We start from the raw sequence: 6,089 nt of genomic DNA, 5'->3' as shown, positions 1-6,089 counted from the left end.
TTAGCAGAATCTAAAACATCAGAATATTACAAAGCACCTTCTCTGACCATAAGGCCACAAAAATAGGAATCAATAAAGGAAAAAGCAGGGAAAAGAAATCAAACACTTGGAAACTGAACAATATCCTGCTCAAAAAAGACTGGGTTATAAAAGACATTAAAGATGAAATAAAGAAATGCATAGAATTCAACAAGAATGAAAACACTTCCTATCAGAGCTTTTGGGACACAGTGAAAGCAGTGCTCAGAGGTCAATTTATATCAATAAATGCACTCATACAAAAAGAAGAAATGGCCAAAATCAAAGAATTATTCCTACAACTTGAACAAATAGAAAGAGAGCCACAAAAGAAACCCTCAGTCACCAGAAGAAAGCAAATAATAAAAATTAGAGCAGAATTGAACGAGATAGAGAACAGAAAAACCATTCAAAGAGTTAACAAGACCAAAACCTAGTTCTTTGAAAAAATTAACAAAATTGATAAACCATTGGCCAAACTGACAAAAGAAAAAAAGGTGGGGAAGCAAAGAACCCGAATAAGAAATGAGATGAGCGATATTACAACAGACCCAACTGAAATTAAAAGAATCATATCAAATTATGATGAAAAATTGTACTCCAACAAGTTTGAAAACCTCAAAAAAATGGATGAATCTCTAGAAACACACTACCTACCTAAACTAACACAAACAGTTGTAGAACAACTAAATAAACCCAAAACAAAAGAAGAGATTGAAAAGGTAATCAAAAACTCCCAACAACAACAACAAAAAAAGCCTGGGCCCGTGTGCCTTCACTGCAGAGTTCTACCAAACTTTCAGAGAAGAGTTAACACCACTGCTATTAAAGGTATTTCAGAGGATAGAAATGGATGGAATACTTCCAAGCTCATTCTATGAAGCCAGCATAACCCTGATACCACAACCAGGTAAAGACACCACAAAAAAAGAAAATTACAGACCTATATCCCTCATGAACGCAGATGCAAAAATCCTCAACAAAATTTTAGCCAATAGAATTCAACAACATATCAAAAAAATAATTCACCACAACCAAGTGGGATTCGTACCAGGTATGAAGGGATGGTCCAACATTAGAAAAATAACTAATGTAATCGATTATATAAATAAAACAAAAGACAAGAACCACATGATCTTATCAATTGATGCAGAAAAGGCATTTGACAAAGTTCGACACTGATTCATGATAAAAATTCTCAGCAAAATATAGGAATACAAGGGAAATTCCTCAACATAATAAAGGGCATTTATACAAAACCAACAGCCAACATTACCCTAAAGGAGAGAGCCTGGAAGCATTCCCCTTGAGATCCAGAACTAGACAGGGATGACCTTTATTACCACTCTTATTAAACATTGTGCTGAAGGTCCTAGCCAGCACAATTAGGCTAGATAAAAAAACAAAGGGCATCCAGATTGGTAAGGAAGAAGTAAAAGTATCTCTATTTGCAGATGACATGATCTTATACACAGAAAACCCTAAGGAATCCTCTAGAAAACTACCGAAACTAATAGAAGAGTATCAGCAGAGTATCAGGATACAAGATAAACATACAAAAATCAGTTGGATTCCTCTACACCAACAAAAACAACATCGAAGAAGAAATTACCAAATCAATACCATTTCGAGTAGCCCCAAGAAGATAAAATATTTAGGAAGAAATTTTACCAGAGACATAAAAAACCTATACAAATAAAACCAAGAAACCAAAAGATACTTACATAAGTGGAAGAACATACCTTGCTCATGGACAGGAAGACCTACCATTGTAAAAATACCTTTTTTACGAAAAGGGATCTATAGATACAATGCAATTCTGATCCAAATTCCAAAGACATTTTTTAATGAAATGTAGAAAAAAATCACCAACTTCATATGGAAGGGAAAGAGGTCCTGGATAGGTGAAGCATTACTGAAAAAGTAGAACAAAGTGGGAGGCTTCATGCTACCCGATTTTAGAGCCTATTTTACCACCACAGTGGTCAAAACAGCCTGGTACTTGTACAACAACAGATACATGGACCAATGGAACAGAATTGAGAATCCAGACATAAATCCATCCACATATGAGCAGCTGATATTTGACAAAGGCCCCAGAACAGTTAAATGGAGGAAAGACAGTCTTTTTAACAAATGGTGCTGGCATAACTGGATATCCATCTGCAAAAAAAAAAGAAAAAAGACCTATACCTCACTCCATGCACAAAAACGAGCTCAAAATGGATCAAAGCCCTAAATATAAAATCTAAAATGATAAAGATCATGGAAGGAAAAATAGGGACAACACTAGGAGACCTAATACATGGCATTAACAGAATACAAAAGATTACTAACAATGCACAAACACCAGAAAAGAAATTCGATAACTGGGAACTCCTAAAAATGAAACACCTATGCTCATCCAAAGACTTCACCAAAAGAGTAAAAAGATTACCTACAGACTGGGAAAAAATTTTTAGCTATGACATTTCTGATCAGTGTCTGATCTCTAAAATTTACATGATATTGCAAACACTTAACTACAAAAAGACAACTAACCCAATTAAAAAATGGGCAAAGGATATGAACAGACACTTCACTAAAGAAAACATTCAGGTAGCTAACAGATACATGAGGAAATGCTCATGTTTATTAGCCATTAGAGAAATGCAAATCAAAATTACAATGAGATTCCATCTCACTCCAACAAGGCTGGCATTCATCCAAAAAACACAAAATAATGAAAGTTGGAGAGACTGTGGAGAGACTGGAACAGTTATACACTGCTGATGGGAGAAGTAAAATGGTACAATCACTTTGGAAATTGATTTGGCATTTCCTTAAAAAGCTAGAAATAGAACTACCATACGATCCAGCAAATCTACTCCTCGGAATATATCCTAGAGAAATAAGACCTGTCACACAAACAGATATATGCACACCCATGCTCACTGCAGCACTGTTTACAATAGCAAAAAGATGGAAACAACCAAGGTGCCCATCAATGGATGAATGGATAAATAAATTATGGTATATTCAAACAATGAAATACTAAGCATCCATAAAGAACAATGATGAATCCTTGAAACATTTCATAACATGGAGGAGGAATATGTATGGCATTATGCTGAGTGAAATTAGTTGCAAAAGGACAAATATTGTATAAGACCGCTATTATAAGAACTCAAGAAATAGTTTAAACAGTGAAGAAAATATTCTTTGATGGTTATAAGAGTGGGGAGGGAGGGAGAGAGAGGGGTATTCACTAATTAAATAGTAGACAAGAACTATTTAAGTGAAGGGAAAGACAACACACAATACAGGAGAGGTCAGCACAACTGGACTAAACCAAAAACAAAGAAGTTTCTTGAATGAACTGAAAGCTTCAAAAGCCAGTGTAGCAGGGGTGGGGGTTTGGGGACCATGATTTCAGGGGACATCTCGGTCAATCGGTATAATAAAATCTACTAAGAAAACATTCTGCATCCCACTTTGGAGAGTGGTGTCTGGGGTCTTAAATGCTAGGAAGTGGCCATCTAAGATTCATCAATTGGCCTCAATCCACCTGTAGCAAAGACGAGTGAAGAACACCAAAGACACAAGGTAGTTGTGAGCCCAAGAGACAGAAAGGACCACATAAACCAGAGACTACATCACCCTGAGACCAAAAGAACTAGATGGTGCCCAGTTACTACTGATGAACGCCATTACAGAGAACACAACAGAGAACCCGAGGGAGCAGGAGAGCAGTGGGATGCAGACCTCAAATTCTCATAAAAAGACCGGATTTAATGGTCTGACTGAGACTAGAAGGACCCCAGAGGTCATGGTCCCCAGACGTTCTGTTAGCCCAAGATAGGAAACATTCCCAAAGCCAACTCTTCAGACAGGGATTGGACTGGACTACGGGATAGAAAATGATACTGGTGAGGAATGAGCTTCTTGGATCAAGTAGACACGTGAGACTCTGTTGGCAGCTCCTGTTTTGAGAGGAGATGAGAGGGCAGCGGGGGTCAGAAGCTGGCTGAATGGACACAGAAATAGAGAGTGGAGAGAAGGAGTGTGTTTGTCTCATTAGGGAGAGAGCAACTAGAAGTATATACCAAGGTGTATATAAGTTTTTATATGAAAGTCTGACTTGATGTGTGAACTTTCACTTAAAGCACAACAAAAATTTAAAACGATGTCTCCTAGGAAGACCTCATTGGCAGGCTTCCTGGAGAAGGGCTGTGATGTTCACCCTCTACTGTGTAGGGAGAACCTGTGGCCGGTGCTGGCTTTGCTCTGTCCAGGCCACCACAGCGGCTGGGGCAGTTCTTCCCTCTACTGCTTGCTCAGAGCTTTGTCCAGGTAGCTTTGATGGTGTCAAGGAATTCCCCGGTCTTCAGGAAGTGCTCGTTCAGCTTCACATTGCTGAGGCCCTGGATGCAGCCTACCAGGTCCTTGGTGATGGTTACTCTCTTCATAGTCTTGAGGCACACCTTCTCCAGTGTCTGGGCAAATCTGACGAATTCCTGGTTCCTACCCAGCTTCCCCTCATGCTCCTGACAACGTGTCCAAGCAAAGATGGTGGTGAGGGTTTTGTACTGGTAGACCAGCCCTTCTGGTGCTCCTCGTAGAGGCCGGTGACAGTCCCATGAGCAGCCTCTGCTGAAGCCCTGGGACAAAATATCCTACTGCACGTCTCCATTGTAAGTCCTATGCATTATCCCATTGGTATGGAGCGGATTCCAACTCATAGCGACCCTACAGGACAGAGTAGAGCTTGCCCCACAGGGTTTCCAAGGAGCGGCTGGTGAATTTGAACTGCCAACATTTTGGCTAGCAGGCACGCTCTTAACCACCAAGTCACCACAAAACCACCCAAAGACTTGAGGACCTGAGCCACCATCGTCAGAACTGGTGCTTGCACCAGATCTTGTTTTTGTCAAAGCCGGTCTTATACTGCTTGTCAAAGATCTCCTGGAAGATGTCCTTGAAGCGCCCATCATAGGCTTTCAGCATGGTGTTCTTGGTGTGTATGTGCAGAGGCCGCTTATTCTGGGTGGCATACTGGAAGCAGACTTGAGCAAAACCTGAGATGGACTCTCAGTGTTGTATCAGCCCATGCCCACACTGTGGGCAGGGAAGCTGTACACCTCCCACTCCTTAGCACTGCTACTGTCCTTCGGGGTGAAGACCATTTTGAACACACCTCCCCTGGTCCACCACAAAGTCTGTGGCTTTGTAGTGGTTGCCACAGGTGTGCCCACCAATGGTGATGGGCTTGGTCCAGCTGGGTAGGAGGCTTGGGATGTTTTTGCAGATGGTGGGATTCCAGAAGACAGTTCCACCAAGGATGTTCCTCTTGGTCTCATTGGTACTTTTCCACATATTCTTCAGTTTGAACTCATCCACACCGGCCTTCTCAGGGGTGATGGTGGCACACTTGAGAGCCAGATTGTATGTCTGGGTGGCTAGTACAGAATAGGTGGTGACCTAGTCTTTGGTCTGGTTTATGGTTTGAGAGCCCAAGGTGGAAATACTTGAGCTGGACATCCACATGGGGCAGGGTGAGCTTCTCCTTGATGAACTCCCAAATAATACTGGTCATCGCATCGTGGCCTATCTCCACCACCAGCTTGGGCACCTTGATCCTCTTATCCGCATGGACGGGTCGCAAATGCTCTAGCAAGTTCAGGGCTATCAGGTCTGCTGTCAACCAGGCCAGTTTAGAGCCAGGGGCCTTACAGAGCAAGCCTATGACCCACAGGTAGCCTGCCATCCCAAGCAAGCGAGCCAAGGTGAGCGGGGGACATCCAAACTTCAGATGGTTATTCCCAAGTGCTTCCATGTGTGCCTTCTTGATGCCTGCTCATTTCCACCCTGGATTATGTGATAGATGTTAATCCCAAACAAGTGTTCCCTGATAGAGGCTGTTCTGACCTTTTACCCTTAAACAGATGTGACAGCATGTGAGGATAAAATCAATGTTAATTTCCAGTTTATTGTGTTTTTACTAAAATGGCCAAGTGTTCCAGGAAAAAGTAGAACAAGAGAAAAAAAAGGAAGAAGTGAGGCCTCTATGCAGATTTTTTGTTGTTGTTGCT

The 6,089-nt window shown here is 41.3% G+C and overlaps 1 pseudogene; it reads right to left on the bottom strand.

The window, feature by feature from the left end:
* Window positions 1-4,323: 4,323 nt before the first annotated feature.
* On the bottom strand, window positions 4,324-5,764 carry LOC126068982 (isocitrate dehydrogenase [NADP], mitochondrial-like; annotated as a pseudogene).
* Window positions 5,765-6,089: the final 325 nt, after the last annotated feature.

Source organism: Elephas maximus, chromosome 2 (assembly GCF_024166365.1).
Source record: "Elephas maximus indicus isolate mEleMax1 chromosome 2, mEleMax1 primary haplotype, whole genome shotgun sequence".
NCBI lineage: Eukaryota > Metazoa > Chordata > Mammalia > Proboscidea > Elephantidae > Elephas > Elephas maximus.
Note: the sequence above shows the minus strand (reverse complement) of the source record. Positions and strands in the feature narration are given on the sequence as shown.